Genomic DNA, 11,233 nt, shown 5'->3' with positions numbered 1-11,233 from the left:
TACTGCCCTTCCTCAGCTGATGAATCAGTGCTCCTCCATGTTGAACATCACTTGGAGGAAGCACCAAGGTGCACGGGCACAGAATGTACTATGGGCGTGGGACTGCAATGTCCATCACCAAGAGTGGCTCGGTAGGACCACTACTGATCGAGCTGGCCGAGTCCCAAATGAAATAGCTGCTAGACTGGGTCTGGGACAGGTGGCAAGGGAACCAACAAGAGGGAAAAACATACTTGACCTCATCCTCACCAACCTGTCTACCGCAGATGCATCTGTCTATGACAGTATCAGTAGGAGTGACGACTGCACAGTCATTGTGGAGATGAAGTCCCACCTTCACATTGAGGATAACCACCATCGTGTTGTGTGGCACTAGCACCGTGCTAAATGGGATCGATTTCAAACAGATCTAGAAACTCAAGACTAGGCATCCATGAGGCTCTGTGGAGCATCAGCAGCAGCATTGTACTCGAACAAAATCTGTATCCTCATTGCCCAAAATATCCCCCACTCTACCATTACTATTAAGCCAGGGGATCAATGGTAGAGTGCAGGAGGGCATGCCAGGAGTAGCACCAGGCATACCTAACAATGAGGTGTCAACCTGGTGAAGCTATAACACAGGACTACTTGCATGCCAAACAGCATAAGCAGCAAATAATAGAGAGAGCCAAGCGATCCCACAACCAACAGATCAGATCTAAGCTCTGCAGTCCTGCCACATCCAGTCGTGAATGGTGGTGGACATTGAACACCTCACTGGAGGAAGAGGCTCCTCAAATATCCCCATCCTCAATGATGGAGGAGCCCAACACAGCAGTGCAAAAGATAAGGCTATAGCATTTGCAACAATCTTCAGCCAGAAGTGCTGAGTGGATGATCCATCTTGGTCTCCTTCGGAGGTCCCCAGCATCACAGGTGCCAGTCTTCAGCCAATTCAATTCACTCCACATGATCAAGAAACAGCCAAAGGCACTGGATAATGCAAAGGCTATGGGCCCTGACAATATTCCAGCAATAGTATTGAAGACTTGTGTTCCAGAACTTGCTGCACCCCTAGCCAAGCTGTTCCAGTACAGCTACAACACTGGCATCTACCTGGCTATGTGGAAAATTGCCCAGGTATTTCCTGTACCCAAAAAGCAGGACAAATCCAACCCAGCCAATTACTACCCCATCAGTCTACACTCAATCATCAGAAAGTAATGGAAAGGGTCATCAACAGTGCTATCAAACAGCACTTGCTTAGCAATAACCTGCTCATTGATGCCCAGTTTGGGTTCTGTCAGGGCTACTAGGCTCCTGACCTCATTAAAGCCTTGGTTCAAACATGGACAAAAGAGATGAACCTCTGAGGTGAGGAGAGAGCGACTGAGTTTGACATCAAGGCTGCATTTGACCGAGTATGGCATCAAGGGGCCCTAGCAAAACTGGAGTCAATGGGAATCAGGGGGAAAGCTCTGCTGGTTGGAGTCATACCTAGCACAAAGGAAGATGGGTTGTGGTTGTTGGAGGTCAGTCAGTCATCTCAGCTCCAGGACATCACTGCAGGAATTCCTCAGGGTAGTGTCGTAGGCCCAACCATCTTCAGCTGCTTCAATGACCTCCCTTCCATCATAAGGTCAAAAGTGGGGATGTTCGCTGATGATTGCACAATGTTCAGCACCATTCATGACTCCTCAGATACTGAAGCAGTCCATATCCAAATGCATCAAGACATGGACAATATCCAGACTTGGCTGACAAGTGGCAAGTTACATTCACACCATGCAAGTGTCAGGCAATGGCCATCTCCAACAAGAGAGAATCCAACCATCGCCTCTTTATGTTCAATGGCATTACCATCCCTGAGTCCCCCACTATCAACATCCTGGGGGTTACCAATGACCAGAAACTGAACTGGACTAGCCATATAAATACTATGGCTACAAGAGCAGGTCAGAGTTTAGGAATTGTGCAATGAGTAACTCACCACCTAACTCCCAAAGCCTATCCACCATCTACAAGGCACAAGTCAGAAGTGTGATGGAATACTCCCCACTTGCCTGGATGAGTGCAGCTCCCACAACACTCAAGAAGCAGCTGGACACTGTCCAGGATGAAGCAGCCCACTTGATTGGCACCACATCCATTCACACCCTCTGCCACCAATGCACAGTGGCAGCAGTGTGTACCGTTTACATTAAGATAAAAGCAAAAAACTGCGGATGCTGGAAATCCAAAACAAAAACAAAAGTACCTGGGAAAACTCAGCAGGTCTGACAGCATCTGCAGAGAGGAACACAGTTAACGTTTCAAGTCTGTATGACTCTTCAACAGAACTAAGGAAAAATAGAAAAGATGTGAAATATAAGCTGGTTTAAGGGGGGTGGAGGAGGGGGGGGGAGTGGGACAGGTACAGCTGGATAGAGGGCCAGTGATAGGTGGAGATAACCAAAAGATGTCATAGACAAAAGGACAAAGAGGTATTGAAGCTGGTGATATTATCTAAGGAATGTGATAATAAAGGTACAGATAGCCCTAGTGGGGGGAAGGGATCGAAATAAGCTAAAAGGCAAAGATAAAACAATGGATGGAAATACATTTAAAAATAATGGAAATAGGTGGGAAAAGAAAAATCTATATAAATTATTGGAAAAAAGGGGGATTGGAAAGGGGGTGGGGATGGAGGAGAGAGTTCGTGATCTAAAATTGTTGAACTCAATATTCATTCCAGAAGGCTGTAAAGTGCCTAGTCGGAAGATGAGGTGCTGATCCTCCAGTTTGCATTGAGCTTCACTGGAACAATGCAGCAGGCCAAGGACGGACGAGGACGAGGCAACCATGGCTGACAAGGGAAGTCAGGGACAGCATAAAAGCTAAAGAGAGAGCATACAATGCGGTGAAGAGCAGTGGAAAACCAGGGGATTGGGAAGTCTACAAAGACCAACAGAGGAGAACTAAAAAAGAAATAAGGAGGGAGAAGATAAATTTGAGGGTAAACTAGCCAGTAATATAAAAGAAGATTGCTAGAGTTTTTTTAGATATGTAAAGGGTAAGAGAGAGGCAAAAGTGGACATTGGGCCGCTGGAAAATGACGCTGGAGAAGTAGTAGTGGGGAACAAAGAAATGGCGGAGGAACTGAATAGGTACTTTGCGTCAGTCTTCACAGTGGAAGACATGAGTGACATCCCCAAAGCTCAAGAGAGTCGGGCGGCAGAGGTGAGTATTACCAAGGAGAAGGTGCTAGGAAAACTGAAAGGTCTGAAGGTGGATAAATCACCTGGACCAGATGGATTACACCCCAGAGTTCCGAAGGAGATAGCTGAAGAGATAGTGGAGGCGTTAGTGGTGATCTTTCAGGAATCAATGGAATCAGGGAGGGTCCCAGAGGACTGGAAAATCGCTAATGTAACCCCCCTGTTTAAGAAGGGAGTGAGGCAAAAGACAGGAAATTACAGGCCGATTAGCCTGACCTCGGTCGTTGGTAAGGTTTTAGAGTTCATTATTAAGGATGAGATTTCAGAATACTTGGAAGTGCATGGTAAAATAGGGCAAAGTCAGCATGGTTTCATCAAGGGGAGGTCATGCCTGACAAATCTGTTAGAATTCTTTGAGGAGGTAACGAGTAGGTTAGACAAAGGAGAGCCAATGGTGTTATCTACTTGGACTTCCAGAAGGCCTTTGATAAGGTGCCACACAGGAGGCTGCTCAGTAAGATAAGAGCCCATGGTGTTAGAGGCAAGGTACTAGCATGGATAGAAGATTGGCTGTCTGGCAGGAGGCAGAGAGTGGGGATAAGGGAGTCCTTCTCAGGATGGCAGCCGGTGACTAGTGGAGTTCCGCAGGGGTCAATGTTGGGACCACATCTTTTCACTTTATACATTAATGATCCAGATGAAGGAACTGAGGGCATCCTGCTAAGTTTGCAGATGATACAAAGATAGGTGGAGGGACAGGTAGTATTGAGGAGGCGCAGAGGCTGCAGAAGGATTTGGACAGGTTAGGAGAATGGGCGAAGAAGTGGCAGATGGAATACAACGTGGGGAAGTGTGAGGTAATGCACTTTGGTAGGAAGAATAGAGACATAGACTATTTTCTAAATGGGGAGAGAATTCAGAAATCTGGAGTGCAAAGGGACTTGGGATTCCTAGTCCAGGATTCTCTTAAGGTTAACTTGCAGGTTGAGTCAGTAGTTAGGAAGGCAAATGCAATGTTGGCATTTATTTTGAGAGGACTAGAATATAAAAGCAGGGATGTGCTGCTGAGGCTTTATAAGGCTCTGGTCAGACCACATTTAGAATATTGTGAGCAATTTTGGGCCCCGTATCTCGGGAAGGATGTTCTGGCCCTGGAGAGGGTCCAGAGGAGGTTCACAAGAATGATCCCAGGAATGAAAGCCTTAACATATGAGGAACGTTTGAGGACTCTGGGTCTATACTCGATGGAGCTTGGAAGGATGAGGGGGGATCTGATTGAAACTTATAGAATACTGAAAGGCCTGGATAGAGTGGACGTGGGGAAGATGTTTCCATTAGTAGGAGAGACTAAGACCCAAGGGCACAGCCTCAGAGTAAAGGGAATACCTTTTAGAACAGAGATGAAGAGAAACTTCTTTAGCCAGAGAGTGGTGAATCTATGGAATTCATTGCCACAGAAGGCTGTGGAGGCCAGGTCATTGAGTGTATTTAAGACCGAGATAGATAGGTTCTTGATTGGTTAGGGGATCAAAGGTTACGGGGAGAAGGCGGGAGAATGGGGTTGAGAAACTTATCAGCTATGATAGAATGGCGGAGCAGACTCGATGGGCCAAATGGCCTAATTTCTGCTCCTATGTCTTATGGTCTTATGTGGGCATGAGAGCAGGGTGGAGTGTTGAAATGGCAAGCGATAGGGAGGTCTGGGTCATGCTTGCGGACAGATCGAAGGTGTTCCGCAAAGCGGTCACCCAGTCTGCATTTGGTCTCTCCAATGTAGAGGAAACTGCATTGGGAGCAATGAATGCAGTAGACTAAATTGAGGGAAGTGCAAGTGAAATGCTGCTTCACTTGAAAGGAGTGTTTGGGCCCTTGAACAGTGAGAAAGTAAAGGGGCAGGTGTTGCACCTTCTGCGGTTGCATGGGAAGGTGCCGTGGGAGGGGGGTTGAGGTGTAGGGGGTGATGGAGGAGTGGACCAGGGTGTCCCAGAGAGAACGATCTCTGCGGAATGCCGCCAGGGGGGGTGAAGGGAAGGTGTGTTTGGTGGTGGCATGATGCTGGAGTTGGCGGAAATGGTGGAGGATGATCCTTTGAATGTGGAGGCTGGTGGGGTGCTAAGTGAGGACAAGGGGGACCCTATCATGGTTCTGGGAGGGAGAGGAAGGTGTGAGGGCGGATGTATGGGAGATGGGCCAGACACGGTTGAGGGCCCTGTCAACCACCGTGGGTGGAAAACCTTGGTTAAGGAAGAAGGAAGACATGTCAGAGGAACTGTTTTGGAAAGTGGCATCATCAGAACAGATGCGACGGAGGCCAAGAAACAGAGAGAATGGGATGGAGTCCTTACAGGAAGCGGGGTGTGAGGAGCTGTAGTCGAGGTAGCTGTGGGAGTCGGTAGGCTTGTAATGAATATTGGTGGACAGTCTATCACCAGAATTTGAGACAGAGAGGTCAAGGAAGGGAAGGGAAGTGTCAGAGATGGACCATGTGAAAATGATGGAGGGGTGGAAATTGGAAGCAAAATTAATAAATTTTTCCTGGTCCAGACAAGAGCATGAAGCAGCACTGAAGAAATAATCGATGTAATGGAGAAAGAGTAGTGGGAGGGGGCCGCAGTAGGACTGGAACACGGAATGTTCCACATACCCCATAAAGAGACAGGCATAACTGGGGTCCATGCGGGTTCCTCTCCGCAGATGCTGTCAGACCTGCTGAGTTTTTCCAGGTATTTTTGTTTTTGTTTTATACCGTCTACATGATGCACTGCAGGAATTCACCAAGGCTCCTTAAATAGCACCTTCCAAACCCACGACCACTGAAATCTAGAAGGGAAAGGGCAGCAGATAGATGGGAACACCACCCCCTGAAGTTCCCCTCCAAGTAACTAACCATTCCGACTTGGAAATATATCGCCATTCTTTCACTGTCACTGGGTCAAATTCTTGGAACTCCCTCCCTAACAGCACTGTGGGTGTATCTACACCACCTGGACTGCAGTAGTTCAAGGCAGCTCAGCACCACCTTCAAGGGCAACTAGGGATGGGCAAAAAATGCTGGAGAAGGATGATGCAGGTATAGAAATCAGGGAGGGGGACTGATAATTAGCATTGAACGGGAGGAGGTATTAACGGTTTTAGCAAGCTTAAAAGTGGATAAATCCTCAGGCTCAAATGAGATGTATCCCAGGCTGCTATGTGAGGCAAGGGAGGAGATTGCAGGGGCTGATACTAATTTTCAAATCCTCTCTGGCCACAGGAGGTGTCAGAGGATTGGAGGACAGTGAATGTGGTACCATTATTCAAGAAGGGTAGTAGGGATAAACCAGGTAATTACAGGCCAGGGTGTCTAACATCAGTGGTAGGGAAACTATTGGAAAAAATTCTGAGGGATGTGATTACTCTCCACTTGGAGAGGCAGGGATTAATCAGGGATAGACAGCATAGCTTTGTCAGGGGGAGATCACATCTAACAAATTTAACTGAACTAGTTGTGTAGATGAGGGTAGTGTGGTTGATGTAGTCTACATGGACTTCATTAAGGCTTTTGACAAGGTCCCACATGGGAGAATGGTCAAGAAGGCAAGTGCCCATGGGATCCAGGGTAATTTGGATCCAAAGTAGCAGGAGGCAGGACTACGCAGCAACTCACCCATGACTACTGCAATGGAGTGCAGTTCTGCATGCAGTTCTGCCTGGACTAGGGTTTCCATGCATCTGCCATCCGCCCCATGGAGACCTCCATGCACACACATATGGGCACCACTTCAGAAAGCAGGTTGATGCGCTCCTGACTTGCGTGCCACTCTGTTGAGGGCTTCCAACAGCTCTGGGTTATGTTCCCCCACCTCCTGCTGACTCTCCACGATGAGTTAGAAGGCTGAATCCAGAAGCTTGTCATCTGACTCGGACCTCTCCGATGCCTCTTCTCCGGCAGTCCTCAGTGCTGGGGCCGGGGGTGGGGGAGGGCTTAACTGAATCTGCCTCCTCCTGCTGCGGACACATGTGGTGACTACCAGATTGTGAACCCAAGCCTGCTCTTCATCTAGGTCCCATCGAGGTGCGTCTCTGTACTGGTGGAAGGTGTGGGTAAGCGCTGTGGTGAGTCTCACAGACTGCTTATTTCCAGCTTTTCAATGGAGGAGGTGTCCTCTTCACTGAAGGTGAGGATGTGGATGGAGCTGAGGGACTGGCTGGCTGAGGGTGTCAGTCATTTGGCAGAGCTCCCTGTGAACCAAAGTAGAGATAATTAGTGCATGGCAGCAGAGTCAAAAGCAGGAGAGAGAGCACTCACAGTTATGTTGTGAGAGGGATGATGTGGTGCAGGATCCTCACGTGGGTGTTTGCCCTTGACTTCACTGTCGCCGTAGGCACATTCCACAGCACGGTGGCACGCTCCTTAAAGTGAGTGAGGTGGCGTGTCTGGGCTACTCCACGCCCAGTCTGGAATCTCTCCCTGCTGCAGTGAGCCAGCTTCTCCTGCGTGAAAACAGATGTAGAGAGTGTGAGCAGGATGCATGGCACTGCATGGCATGTTTGTGTGGTGAGCGGAGCCATGGATGGAATGAGGACGTGAGCTCCAGAGGATATGAGCATGATGGAGGTGCGAGGGTGTGAGGGTTAGTTGTGTTGTCCCTTGTGTGAGATCCCTGTGCATGTGCGATTGGTTTGAGAACATGTGCATTGAGAGTGATGAGGTGGTTGACTTACCCTGGTGGAATGGATGAGAGCATTCATCCTCTCCCTGCACTGGATGGCTGACCTCCTTTGTGCTCGCTCGATGCTGACCACCGCTGCTACCGCCTGCCAGGCCAGATTGGTGATTCCGGGGAACCTCCTGTAGCCAGAGGGGTCGTTGAGGACAGGGTGCCCCAGAGAGGTGTCGTTAAATTTGGGGGCTACCACCTTCTTTGCTTTTGGGGCCATTGGTTACCTGGAGCAGTTCTGGTCTGGAGGCAAAGTAGGTTGTGCTCCGGTGCGCTTTAAATATGGTGCCTGGAGCAAGGAAGCACTGAAGTCATGGCATGGTGGGCAAATCCAAGCCTGCCCACCAGCAATCTGACATGAGTGTATTATTAATGAGGCAGAATGCGCAGGGAAGGGGATGATATGGTGCAAAAACCCACCATTGCTGCTGGCGGGTAAAATGTCTTTTTTTATGCCCGCTACCACACTTAGTGCAATTCCACCTCCACCCTTGGTCTCTCATCATAGGACAACCCCCTTAGCCCAGGGATGGATTTAGTGAACCTTTGCAGTACTGCCTCCAATACAAGTATATCTTTTCTTAAATTTGGAGACCAAAACTTCACACAGTACTCCAGATGTGGTCTCACCAAAACCCTGTACAATTGTAGCAAGACTTCTTTATTCCAGCAAGAGTCTAAACTGCAAGAAAGAAAGAACTTAGCCTGCTTTCACAAAACTTTCCAGTTACTGCTAATTATAGACTAGATTAGATTTTAAGAGCAAAATTAAAGAACAAAATCAACACTTAAAACACCCCTCTCACCAAAACCCAAGCCTTCACTCAGTCAGCTGCACTCTGCCGTTAAAAAAGTCACTGCTGTAAATGTTGAAACTTGAAAAGCACTTGAATAAAGGAAAGTGCTTTTTTACTTGGATAATTTGTACAATCAAATGGAATTGGTGCAACCTCGGTTGAAAGAGAAGTGATCCAGTGCTATTCTTGTTCACATCCTGTCAGGAATTTGTAAAGCAGCATTACCACAGCACTGGGAACAGGCTGACTGACGAGCCTCACAGTCAAGAGGGGTGGAAGTCATAAAGAGGTGGAGAAGGGACAATAAATAAATACCTTAAAAATTAGATACAGAAACAATGTGAGCATTTATTAACGTGTGTCCCTTCCTCTTTTCATTCTATGATTCATCCACTCAATTTAGTATTCTGAATATTTGAATGAGGTATAATTCAAAGCCAATGATTCACTGACTGATCTGGAGCTCAAATCTTCCGTATCGTTCACTCAGGCTGGAAGGCTTCCCTGTTTATTATTAGATTTAGTGATTTAACATTTAATTTATGTGGGTGGATTGTGTGTGTGTAGCTGCTCTGCTTATATCGCTGATTGGCTGTAGTGCAATTCCATACTTTACATGTCAAAGCACATTTTGTGTGCATATAAATTTTCTTTAGAAAATCTTTATAAAAACTGGAACAACAGTGGCTATCAGGCAATTGATTGCCAAATGGTAGTGGCCATGTCCTGGCCAACAAGCAGAGATATGTGCTACCCACCTGTGGAGACGGGGTAGGGTGAAATTAAGTCAGAACTTTTTAACACTATCCAATAGAATTAAAGAGTAGGTTTGAACTATTTGCATATATCAGGAATTTGAATGTGGAGGTCAGTGACCCTGCAAATTTTCTGTCCATTAAAATTAATTATGGAACTGAATTCCTGACACATGAACACTTTAATCAAAAGAAATATTTAAAATGGAGATGCCTGCATCGGAAAGAGCACAGAGAAGAGCAGCAAGAAAGATCATAAGTATATAGGGGAACAAACTATTTGGAAAGATGAGAAAATATTAACATTTAAGTGCTGAATTTAATTTGAGGAGGGAGTTGGGGTCACGGGGGGGCTAAAATGCAAGCAAACTGTCCAGTTTTTGGATCATGAGACCAAGGTTTGGGTTGAGTGGGATGTAAAGTTTTAAAACTGCCAAACTTGAATCCCACCTGGCCACTTTCAGTTTTAATGATGGTGGGGTTGGGGGGTGGGAGGGCAACATGGAACCAATCTGTTCCCATGAGAGGGGTTGGCTGTTTAACGATTTTAGTAAGGCTGCATACCTCACATTTTATCTCTCTTGCAGGTTTAATGCTAGCTGCCTGGGTTCCCCAGGCCTCACAAAACTCGGAAGTTAAAGAGAGGTGAGGACTACTGCGTGGAAGGAGTAAAAGCCTTTCCAGCACTGCTTGAGGGCCAGGAGCCAGAGTGCTATATTCAAGCTGACATGCAGAATCACCGGATCTTTACACTACAGAAGGAGGCCATTTGGCCCATCAAGTCTGCACTGGCTCTCTGAAAGAGCACTCTACTTGGTCCCACTCCCCTGCTTTATCCCTGTAACCTTGCACATTGTTTCTTTTCAGATAGCAATCCAATTCTCTTTTGAATACCTTGATCAAACCTGCCTCCATCACCCTCTCAGGAAGCTTGTTCCAGGCTCCAACCATCCTCTGGATGAAAAAAAAATCCTCACATCACTATTGCACCTTTTACCAATTATTTTGAATCCGTGGCTTCTATTTCTTAATGATCTATTGAGTGGGAACAGTTTCTCACTATTTACCCTGTCCATACACCTCAGGATCTTGAATGCCTGTATCAAGTTTCCTCCCACCTTCCTTTCTCCAAGGAAAACAGCCCCAACCTTTCCAATCAATACTCATAGCTACAGTCCTTCATCCCAGGAATCATCCTTGTGAATCTCCTCTGTACTCTCTCCAATGTCTTCACATCCTTCCTCAAGTATGGTGTTCAGAACTGGATGTAGTGCTCCAGATGAGGCCTAACTAGTGTCTTATACAAATTCAACAAGACCTTCTTACTCTTGTACTCAATACCCTATATATCCATATATGCACATATATACGTATATATAATCCATATATACATTAACAGTACTGCCCTTATCAAGCTTCTCTGTTACCACCTCTTAAAAACCTTAGGAAGTTAGTTGAACATGATTTTCCCTTAAGGAATCTATGCTGTCTTTCCTTAATTATCCTGCACTTGTCTAAGTGATTTTGTCCTGTACTATAGTTCCCAGAAGTTTCCCTACTACTGAAGTCAAACTGTCTGGTCTGTAGCTGCTGGTTTTATTCTTGCACCCCTTTTTGAACAAAGGAGTTACATTTGCAATTCTCCAGTCCCTTGGCACCACCCCTATGTCTAAAGAAGACTAGAAGATGATCACCAGTGCCTCTACAATTTCCAATCTCACTTCCTTCAGTGCACTTGGATGCATCTCATGCTTTCTCCATGAGATCAGAACCCATCCACCCCCTCATCCCACAATCTGATG

The sequence above is a fragment of the Cetorhinus maximus genome, chromosome 1, assembly GCF_964194155.1.
Source record: "Cetorhinus maximus chromosome 1, sCetMax3.hap1.1, whole genome shotgun sequence".
NCBI lineage: Eukaryota > Metazoa > Chordata > Chondrichthyes > Lamniformes > Cetorhinidae > Cetorhinus > Cetorhinus maximus.
Note: the sequence above shows the minus strand (reverse complement) of the source record.